The 12087-nt window shown below is 37.5% G+C and overlaps 1 non-coding gene across 1 annotated transcript; it reads left to right on the forward strand.

Annotated features, from left to right (window-relative positions):
• Window positions 1–8254: 8254 nt before the first annotated feature.
• LOC130937515 (small nucleolar RNA R71) lies at window positions 8255–8358 on the forward strand. The gene has a single exon (XR_009068731.1). It is a non-coding gene; the product is annotated as a small nucleolar RNA R71 (small nucleolar RNA).
• Window positions 8359–12087: the final 3729 nt, after the last annotated feature.

The raw sequence follows: 12087 nt of genomic DNA on the forward strand, positions 1-12087 counted from the left end.
AAGCAAGACAAGTGACTGTCTTCCAAGGCAAGCAACCAACAACACAGTAGAACAGAAGAGTGAGCAGGTACAAGGAGGGGAAGGAATTCAAAAAGAGGCTGGGATGATAAACAAAAAGGGAGATATCACAACTCGAGTCACTGTCAAAGGAGACAGATCAACAAGAAAGAAAAAGAAGAAGGCTTACAAAGGGTGAAAGAATAAAAAAATTCCAACTGAAGGATTTTCCAAAGGTGACAAAGTACAATTAGTATATCAACAGCTGGGAACAGAAGATCATTACACTGTCAACCAAGTACTCTCTCTTGAGCACATTGAAATTGAGCATCAAGGCACACAGAGAAAGCTTACAGTGAGAGGGGACAAGTTGAGACATCACCAGCATCAACCACCTTAAAGGGAGTTCAATGTCAAGCTAGTGACAATAAAAGAGCGCTTGTTGGGAGGCAACCCAACCTGAGGTAGTTTTCTTTTCATAGCTTTTTCAATAAAAATGTTGAATAATTGGTATGCATTGCAAGGAGATAAGTTTGGTGTTGCACACCAAAAAAACTTAAGGGAGAAGGAAAGATTCTAAGTTTGGTGTTCCACCAAAAATCTCATTTAAAAGCACATTCTCACCTCTTGCATAATGCTAGCTCCAAGCAATCAAACAAATTATCCAACTATTTAACTGCTTTCTAGCTTTGATTCCATAACCTTTAGCAAGAACACAAGGTTTCACATGTGGTTAACTTGCTGCATCAGAGGCAGTGGCAAGCAATTAAGTTTGGTGTCTCCAACACCAAAATAAATCCAAGAGCTACACTCAATTTATGCATACTAACCATGCAATTAAGGGCTTGAGAAGCAAGAAACTTTGAGAATTATGCAGGACATGAGTCAACAATTGAAGATATTGTGCATCTTAACTCAAAGAAAACACAACAGAAGGAAGAATCAAAGGGTTGCTACTTCAAAGGTTGTATCTAAACTTAATCCATGCTGCTGTGTATTGTTTTGAACATGGGAACCATTATATATCCTGCTAAAGTGTTTATCTAGTTGCAAGTGAAGTTGTTTGATTAAGTATGCTGATCTGCATAATGCTTGTCATCCATCACCTAGCTGAATTTTGTTTTGTTTCCCATATGCTTGAATAAAAGAGAATTGTTTGAATTGGAAAGTAAATATCCAATGTTGCATAAGTTAGAATGGAAGTTAATGGTGGTGTATGTATTTGATTAAATGCATAACTCATAAAATAATTGCTGCATAATGTCATTTTCATTGAAGTGTGAGCTAGCTTGCTGTTATAAAGGTTCTTATCAGTGAAGAAAAAGCCCTTGAGAACAAAAATAAAACAGAAAGAAAAGGAAGAAGAAAAAGCCAATGTGGCAAGAAAAACAAAGAATAAAGGCTGGACACCAATAGCTTGGACCCTAGGACACATGCATGTGGTGTTTTTGTACTAGGATATGCTTGGATAAGTAAATTCTGAGGGGTATTTCAAAACCCGGTTACTTAGATCAACTGATTTGGGATGACCAATTGAAAGTCCACAATAAAGAGCAACCTAGATACAGAACATTTAGTTATCCAAAGAGATGCTGGGCATCAATGATCCTAGGAAGAAATAGTGAGCCATGTGTCTGTGGTGGAAAGATGTTGAGTAAAAATAAAGCCAAAGGCTACTACTGCAACATTAGACACCAAGCCTCCAAAAGAATAATAAGCTTGTTAAGCAACATAAGAAAAGAAAAGTTAGCAAGGGAGCAAATAAAGAATAAACATTATAACAGCAAGTTTAGCAAGCCTTTGAGGAAAAATGTATATTATGTAACAGCAAACAATAACTTGAGTTATCATTGTCTGCATAAAAACTCCATGAATCAAGTTCTGCTATATGCCTAATAAGGATGTGTTTTCTCTTCTTTTTCATTTCATTTTCTCTTAGTGTTGACGCTTGCTTGGGGACAAGCAAGAATTAAGTTTGGTGTTGTGATGATAGGTCATCATATACCCATTTTTCAAGCTAATTTCACTTGTTTTACTAGTCTTTATGCACTTTCTTGCATCCTAAGTAAGCAATTTGGAATGAAAATACATAACTTCTTTAAATCAAACAACCACCATTAAATTGATGCTAAATCATGAGGTTTGAGCTAAATGACCAAAGGAAGCAAAAAACTCTGCCCTGCCCTCTTCAAGAGCAATATCGGGCTTCATCCAAGAATAATTCAAAGGAAATTGCTTCCTAGTGTTTCCTATGGGTTTCGAACCCAAGAATGAAGAGGAAAGGGGTAGCGCTCCACCACAAGGAAATAAGCAAAAATTGGCTTGCTTTCAATCTCCAAGAATCGAACACGGCACCATGAGGAAGCAAGGAACTAGGCGTTACTTTGGTGCCAAGAAAACCAAGGAAAAAGGAGCAACGTGTGCCTCCACCGAGTTTCGAACGTGGGACTTCACCTTTGGCACATTGCCCTGCCCTCCACAAGGGCAGGGCAGCATTTCTTGGTGCATGGCACAGCATCTTGGCACGGCCAGGACTTGAGCTCTCGGCCAGCAGCATGCACACACGGGCAGCACTTGGCGCACCATGACAACTCTGCCCTGCCCTCCACAAGGGCAGGGCAGCATCCTGCAGCATCACACGCAGCACTCAGCATGCATAAGGCCTCATGCACCATTTCCTGCTCTGCCCTCCACAAGGGCAGGGCAGCCTCCTGGAAGCTACTTTCTCATGGGCTCAAAATTGGATTAAAAATCCAATTTAAGTCATTTCTTCACCAAATCAAAAGCCCATCCAAATTCCAAAATCCAAGAATAGAAAGTGTATAAATAGGAGATAGTTTGATGTAATTAGGACCCTTCTTTTGATGTTTGAATTCTCACTTTTTGAAATTTCATTTTCTCTGAGAGCTTTGAACTGAGATTTTAGAGAATTGGGAAGGAGAATTAATCTCTCTTCTTCCTTGTTCTTGCTTGAGCATTTTTACATTTCTTGTTTGAGTCTTGGGTGTGAAGAATTGAGGAATTTCTATCTCAATCTCCATTTAAGATCTCTTTGATTACCTCACTGCATAATTGAGTTGAATCCAATTTCCTTTACTGCTTCTTCTTTAATTTCTTGTTAATTGCTTTGTGAATTTGGATCTGGGAAGGCAATTGAGATCTAGACTTTGCTATCTAGTCTCTGGAGTCCTGAGATCCCATTTTCCTTTTGGTTCTTCTGTGAACCCCTGCTGCAATTTAATTCCCCTTTCTGTTTGAGATCTAACAGAATTCAAATCATCTCTTGCTTTGATAATTGCTGCAATTTAATTTCCCTTGCTTGAATTCTGAAATCCCAGTCCTCAAATCCTTTTCCCATTCAAGCAATTTATATTTCTTGCACTTTAAGTTACTGCAATTTACATTTCTTGCACTTTAAGTTTCAATCATTTAATTTTTTGTTCTTTAAGATTCAGCTCTTTTCTTTCAGTTCTCTTTAATTTCTGCAATTCACCCCTCCCCCTTTACATTTTCTGTCATTTACTTACTGTTGGATACAAAATCACTCAACCAATACTTGATTCGCTTGACTAAATCAACCACTAAACTAAAATTGCTCAATCCTTCAATCCCTGTGGGATCGACCTCACTCCCGTGAGTTTTATTACTTGATGTGACCCGGTACACTTGCCGGTGAGTTTTGTGTTGGATCGTTTTCCACACATCAGTGTGTAGAAACTCCACCATTGAAAATACATAAGTGATGAAGGTCCAGGCCTGGCCGAATGACCATCCCCCAAAACGTGATCACAGGATCAAAACTACAATCCAGGATGAAAATACAATAGTAAAATGTCCTATTTATAATAAACTAGCTACTTAGGGTTTACAGAAGTAAGTAATTGATGCAGAAATCCACTTTCGGGGCCCACTTGGTGTGTGCTTGGGCTGAGCTTGAATGTTACACGTGCAGATGCTTTTATTGGAGTTGAACGCCAAGTTGTAACGTGTTTCTGGCGTTCAACTCTAGTTCGTGACGTGTTTCTGGCGTTTGACTCCAGAATGCAGCATGGAACTGGCGTTGAGCGCCAATTTACGTCGTCAAATCTCAAATGAAGTATGGACTATTATATATTGCTGGAAAGCTCTAGATGTCTACTTTTCATAACCCTTGAGAGCGCGCCATTTAAAGTTCGGTAGCTCCAGAAAATCCTTTTTGAGTGCAGGGAGGTCAGATTCCAACAGCATCAGCAGTCCTTTGTCAGCCTTCTTATCAGAAAATACTTGAAATCACAGAAAAATAAACAAACTCATAGTAAAGTCCAGAAATGTGAGTTTAACATAAAAACTAATGAAAACATCCCTAAAAGTAGTTAGATCATACTAAAAAACTACCTAAAAACAAAGCCAAAAAGCGTATAAATTATCCGCTCATCACAACACCAAAGTTAAATTGTTGCTTGTCCCCAAGCAACTGAAAATCAAATAGGATAAAAAGAAGAAAATATATTATAAATTCCAAAATATCAATGAATATTAATTCTAATTAGATGAGCGGGACTTGTAGCTTTTTGCTTCTGAACAGTTTTGGCATCTCACTTCATCCTTTGAAGTTTAGAATGATTGGCTTCTCTTGGAACTCAGAGTTCAGATAGTGTTAATTGATTCTCCTAGTTAAGTATGTTGAGTCTTGAACACAGCTACTTATGAGTCTTGGCCGTGGTCCTAAGAACTTTGTTTTCCAGTATTACCACCGGATACATAAATTCCACAGACACATAACTGGGTGAACCTTTTCAGATTGTGACTCAGCTTTGCTAGAGTCCCCAATTAGTGGTGTCCAGAGCTCTTAAGCACACTCTTTTTGCTTTGGATCACGACTTAACCACTCAGTCTCAAGCTTTTCACTTGGACCTTCATGATACAAGCACATGGTTAGGGACAGCTTGATTTAGCCGCTTAGGCCTGGATTTATTTCCTTGGTCCCTCCTATCCATTGATGCTCAAAGCCTTGGATCCTTTTTACCCTTGCCTTTTGGTTTTAAGGACTATTGGCTTTTTCTGCTTGCTTTTTCTTTTTCTTTCTATTTTTTTTCGCCACCCCTTTTTTTTCGCAAGCCTTTTGCTTTTTCACTGCTTTTTCTTGCTTCAAGAATCAATTTTATGAATTTTCAGATCATCAATAACATTTCTCTTATTCATCATTCTTTCAAGAGCCAATAATTTTAACATTCATAAACAACAAGATCAAAAATATGCACTGTTCAAGCATTCATTCAGAGAACAAAAAGTATTGTCACCACATCAATATAATTAAACTAAATTCAAGGATAAATTTGAAATTCATGTATTTCTTGTTCTTTTAAATTAGAAACATTTTTCATTTAAGAGAGGTGAAGGATTAATGGAATTATTCATAGCTTTAAGACATAGTTACTAACTACTAATGATCATGAAGTAGAGACACAAAACATAGATAAACGTATAACATAAAAACTGAAAAGCAGAGAAAATAAGAACAAGGAATGAGTCCACCTTAGTGAGGGTAGCGCCTTTTTGAAGGACCAATGGTGCTCTTTAAGCTCCTCTATGTTTCTTCCTTGCTTCTGTTGCATGATCCTTAGAGATTTTGGTGCTCCTATCCTTATTTGCTCCCAATAATTGTGTGGAGGAAAATTTATCCCCTGGGTATCTCAGGGATCTCTTGATTTACAGTCAAATGTTCTACTACTGAGCTATAGACCCTTTAGATGAATTTCTCCATCTCCTATGACTCGGAGGTGGAAGCTTTTGTCTTCCCTTTCCTCTTTCTAGAGGTTTCTCTGGCCTTAGGTGCCATCAATGGTTATGGAAAAACAAAAGCTATGCTTTTACCACACCAAACTTAAAATGTTGCTCACCCTCGAGCAAAAGAAGAAAGAATGGAAGAAGATATGGAGGAGAGGGAGAGATGTGTATGTTTCGGCCATATGGGTGGGATTGGGTGGGGAAGAGATGGATGGATGTAAGTGGTGAAGGGGGTAATTGGGAAGAGAGATTGAGGTGATTGGTGAAGGGTTTTTGGGAAAGTGTGTTATAGGATTATTAGGAGGTAAGGTGAGAATATGGTAGGTGGGGATCCTGTGGAGTCCACAGATCCTGAGATGATCCTGTTGGGTCCACAGATCCTGAGCTATCAAGGATTTACATCCCTGCACCAATTAGGCATGTAAAATGCCTTTGCATGCAATTCTGGCGTTTAGACGCCAAAGTGATGCTCATTCTGGGTGTTCAACGCCCATGTGTAGCATGTTTCTGGCGTTCAGCGCCAGCTCTCCTCAGGGTGCATTCCTGGCGTTTGAACGCCAGGATGTTGCTTGTTTCTGGCGTTCAACGCCAGATCCATGCTCTGTTCTGGCGTTGAACGCTAGCCAGATGCTCCTTACTGGCGTTTAAACACCAATAAGTCCTTCCTCCAGGGTGTGATTTTTCTTCTCCTGTTTTTGATTCTATTTTTAATTTTTAATATTTTTTTCGTGACTCCACATGATCATGAACCTACTAAAACACAAAATAACAGTTAAAAAAATAAAATTAGATAAATAAAAATTGGGTTGCCTCCCAACAAGCGCTTCTTTAATGTCAATAGCTTGACAGTGGGCTCTCATGGAGCCACACAGGTGATCAGGTCAATGTTGTATAGTCCCAACACCAAACTTAAAGTTTGACTGTGGGGGCTCTGTTTGACTCTGTATTGAGAGAAGCTCTGCATGCTTACTCTCCTTTGTTACAGAAGGATAGCCGTGTGCCTTAAACACAAGGTAGTCCCCATTCAATTGAAGGACTAATTCTCCTCTGTTAACATCTATCACAGCTTCTGTTGTGGCTAGAAAAGGTCTTCCAAGGATGATGCATTCATCCTCTTCCTTCCTAGTGTCTAAGATTATGAAATCAGCAGGGATGTAAAGGCCTTCAACCTTTACTAACATGTCCTCTACTAATCCATAAGCTTGTCTTACTGACTTGTCTGTCAATTGTAATGAGAATAAGGCAGGTTGTACCTCAATGATCCCTAGTTTCTCCATTACAAAGAGTGGCATAAAATTTATGCCTGACCCTAGGTCACACAGAGTCTTGTTAAAGGTCATGGTGCCTATGGTACAGGGTATTAAGAATTTACCAGGATCTTGTCTCTTTTGAGGTAAAGTTTTCTGAACCCATTTATCTAATTCACTAATGAGCAAGGGAGGTTCACCTTCCCAAGTCTCATTACCAAACAACTTGGCCCAGCTTCATGATGGCTCCTATATATTTAGCAACTTGCTTTCCAGTCACATCTTCATCCTCTTCTGAGGAAGAATAGTCTTCAGAGCTCATGAATGGCAGAAGAAGATTTAGTGGAATCTCTATGGTCTCTATATGAGCCTCAGATTCCTTTAGGTCCTCAATAGGGAACTCCTTCTTGTTTGAGAGACGTCCTAGGAGGTCTTCCTCACTAGGATTTTCATCCTTCTCCTCCCTTGTGCATTCGGCTATATTGATTACATCAATGGCCTTGCACTCTCCTTTTGGATTTTCTTTTGTATTGCTTGGGAGAATACTGGGAGGAGTTTCAGTGACTTTCTTACTCAGCTGGCCCACTTGTGCCTCCAAATTTCTGATGGAGGACCTTGTTTTACTCATCAAACTTAAGGTGGCCTTAGACAGATCAGAGACTAATTTTGCTAAATTAGAGGGGCTCTGCTCAGAATTCTCTGTCTGTTGCTGAGAAGATGATGGAAAAGGCTTGTTATTGCTTAGCCTGTTTCTTCCACCATTATTAAAGCCTTGTCGAGGCTTTTGTTGATCCTTCCATGAGAAATTTGGATGATTTCTCCATGATGAATTATAGGTGTTTCCATAAGGTTCACCCATGTAATTTACCTCTGCTATTGCATGGTTCTCAGGATCATAAGCTTTTTCAGATGCTGCCTCTTTAGTACTGTTGGATGCATTTTGCCATCCATCCAGACTTTGAGAAATCATGTTGACTTGCTGAGTCAACACTTTGTTCTAAGCCAATATGGCATTCAGAGCATCAATTTCAAGAACTCCCTTCCTCTGAGGCCTCCCATTATTCACGGAATTCCTCTCAGAAGTGTACATGAATTGGTTATTTGCAACCATGTCAATAAGTTCTTGAGCTTTTGCAGGCATTTTCTTTAAGTGAATGGATCCACCTGTAGAATGGTCCAATGACATTTTGGAAAACTCAGATAGACCATAATAGAATATATCTAATATGGTCCATTCTGAAAACATGTCAGAAGGACACTTTTTGGTCATCTGCTTGTATCTTTCCCAAGCTTCATAGAGGGATTCACCATCTTTTTGCTTGAAGGTCTGAATATCCACTCTAAGCTTGCTCAACTTTCGAGGAGGAAAGAATTTATCCAAGAAGGCCATGACCAGCTTATCCCAGGAGTCCAGGCTATCTTTAGGTTGTGAGTCCAACCATGTTCTAGTTGTGTCTCTTACAGCAAAAGGGAAAAGCATGAGCCTGTAGACTTCAGAATCTACTCCATTTGTCTTGATAGTCTCACAAATCTGCAAGAACTCAGTTAAAAACTGATAAGGATCTTCAGATGGAAGTCCATGAAACTTGCAGTTCTGTTGCATCAAAGCAATTAATTAAGGTTTCAGCTCAAAATTGTTTGCTCCAATGGCAGGAATTGAGATGCTTCTTCCATCAAACATGGACGTTGGTTTAGTGAAATCACCAAGCATCCTCCTTGCATTATTGTTGTTAGGTTTGGCTGCCATCTCCTTCTCTTGTTCGAAAATTTCAGAAAGGTTGCCTCTGGATTGTTGTAATTTAGCTTTTCTTAGTTTCCTCTTCAGAGTCCTTTCAGGTTCTGGATTAGCTTCAATAAAGATGCCTTTTTCCTTGTTCCTGCTCATATGAAAGAGAAGAGAACAAGAAAGGAAGAGGAATCCTCTATGTCACAGTAAAGAGGATCCTTATTATTAGTAGAAGAAGAAAGGAATAAAAGTGAAGAAGAACCCAAACACAAGGGTGAGGATAGAAGCAGTGATTGGAGATGAAGAGAGGTAAAGAGAAGTGTTAGTAAATAAATAAATAAATAGAAGAAGATGAGAGAGAGAATTCAAAAATTAATTTTGAAAAGGAGTTAATGATTTTCAAAAATTAAAGATGAGATAGAATTTAAATTAAAATTTTAAAACAATTAGTTAATTAATTAAAAAGAATTTTGAAAAAGAGGTGAGATATTTTCGAAAATTAGAGAGGGAGAAGTAGTTAGGTGGTTTTGAAAAAGATAAGAAACAAACAAAAAGTCAAATAGTTAGTTGAAAAAGATGTTAAAATCAAATTTGAAAATATAAGAAGATAAGAAGTTAGATAAGATATTTTAAAATCAAATTTTTGAAAAAAGATATGATATGAAAGATAAGATAAGATAGATTTAATTTTTAAAATTAAAATTAATTACTTGACTAACAAGAAACTAAAAGATATGATTCTAGAATTTAAAGATTGAACCTTTCTTAACAACAAAGTAACAAACTTCAAATTTTTGAATCAATCACATTAATTGTTAGCATAATTTTCAAAAATAAAGATAAAATTAAGAAAAAGATTTTTGAAAAATATTTTTAAATTTTCAAAAATCATAAGATAAAAATGAAAAAGATTCGATTTTTGAAAAAGTTTTGAAAAGATAGGATTTTTAAAATTGAAAATTTGACTTGACTTGTAAGAAACAACTAATTTTAAAATTTTTTGACTAAGTCAACTCAAATTTTCAAAAATTATGAGAAAATTAAGGAAAAGAGATATTTTTTATTTTTGAATTTTTAATTATGAGAGAGAAAAACACAAATATGACCCAAAACATAAAAATTTTGGATCAAAACACAAGATGCATGCAAGAACATTATGAATGTCAAGATGAACACCAAGAACACTTTGAAGATCATGATGAACATCAAGAACATAATTTTGAAAAATTTTTGATGCAAAGAAAACATGCAGGACACCAAACTTAGAAATCTTTAATGCATGGATTCTAACAAACAAAAAATGCATATGAAAAACAACAAAAGATGCAAAACAAGAAAACATCAAGATCAAACAAGAAGACTTACCAAGAACAACTTGAAGATCATGAAGAACACCATGAACGCATGAATTTTCGAAAAATGCATAATAATTTTTTTAAAACATGCAATTGACACCAAACTTAAAAATTGACTCAAGACTCAAACAAGAAACACAAAATATTTTTGGTTTTTAAGATTTTCTAATTTTTTTTGTATTTTTATTATATTTTTTGAAAAACATATGGAAAAAGAAAATAAGAAATTCAAAATCTTTAAGAAGAATTCCAGGAATCTTTTTATGTTAGCCTAAAGCTCCAATTCAGGGGTTGGACATGGCTTAATAGCCAGCCAGCTTTAGGATGGCATTACATGCATTGTGGTGATTAGTTGAAGACAAATGCCAAAGGAGTTTGGATATGGCTTTACAGCCAGCTAGGATTCAACATGTTACCATGAAACTCTAGAATTCATTCTTGAAAGTTTTGAAGCCATAGAATAATTTAAAAATTTTTTCAAAAATAATTTTTTTTTGAAAAAACGAAAACAAAGAAAAATTTTGGAAAATTTTTGAAAACGTTTTGAAAAGAAAATTACCTAATCTGAGCAACAAGATGAACCGCCAGTTGTCCATACTCGAACAATCCCCAACAACGGCGCCAAAAACTTGGTGGATGAAATTGTGATCATCAACAATGGCTCCAAAGAATTGGTGCTCTCAAACGTGAATCACACTTAGTCACAACTCCGCACAACTAACCAGCAAGTGTATTGGGTCGTCCAAGTAATACCTTACGTGAGTAAGGGTCGATCCCACAGAGATTGTTGGTATGAAGCAAGCTATAGTCATCTTGTAAATCCCAGTCAGGTGGATTTAAATGGATTAAGAGATTATTGGTTTAAATAATGATAATAAAATAAATAGAAAATAAAGATAAAGTTACTCATGTAATTCAATGGTGGGAATTTCAGATAGGTGTATGGAGGTGCTGTGTTCCTTCTGAATCTTTGCTTTTCTACTTCTTCCTTCCAGTTTTTTATCACTCCTTTCTATGGCAAGCTGTATGTAGGGCATCACCTGTTGTCAATGGCTACATCCCATCCTCTCAATGAAAATGGTCCAAATGCTCTGTCACAGCACGACTAATCATCTGTCGGTTCTCAATCAGGTTGGAATAGAATCTAGTGATTCTTTTGCGTCTGTCACTAACGCCCAGCCTTCAGGAGTTTGAATCTCGTCACAGTCATTCAATCCCGGAATCCTACTCGGAATACCACAGACAAGGTTAGACTTTCCGGATTCCCATGAATGCCGCCATCAATTCTAGCTTATACCACGAAGATTCTGATTAAGGAATCCAAGAGATATGCGCCCGGTCTAAGGTAGAACGGAAGTGGTTGTCAGTCACGCGTTCATAGGTGAGAATGATGATGAGTGTCACGGATCATCATATTCATCATGTTGAAGTGCAACGAATATCATAGAATAAGAATAAGTCGAATTGAATAGAAAATAGTAGTACTTGCATTGAAACTTGAGGTACAGCAGAGCTCCACACCCTTAATCTATGGTGTGTAGAAATTCCACCGTTGAAAATACAAAAGTGATGAAGGTCTAGGCATGGCCGAATGGCCAGCCCACAAAACGTGATCACAGGATCAAAAATATAATTCAGGATGAAAATACAATAGTAAAATGTCCTATTTATAATAAACTAGCTTCTTCGGGTTTACAAATGTAAGTAATTGATGCAGAAATCTACTTCCGGGGCCCACTTGGTGTGTGCTTGGGCTGAGCTTGAATGTTACACGTGCAGAGGCTTTTATTTGAGTTGAATGCCAAGTTGTAACGTGTTTCTGGCATTCACTTTGGTTCGTGACGTGTTTCTGGCGTTTGACTCCAGAATGCAGCATGGAACAGGCATTGACCGCCAATTTATGTCGTCATATCTCGAATGAAGTATGGACTATTATATATTGCTGGAAAGCTCTGGATGTCCACTTTCCAAAGCCGTTAAGAGCGCGCCATTTAGA

The sequence above is a fragment of the Arachis stenosperma genome, chromosome 6 (genome assembly GCF_014773155.1).
Source record: "Arachis stenosperma cultivar V10309 chromosome 6, arast.V10309.gnm1.PFL2, whole genome shotgun sequence".
Classification (NCBI taxonomy): Eukaryota; Viridiplantae; Streptophyta; class Magnoliopsida; order Fabales; family Fabaceae; genus Arachis; species Arachis stenosperma.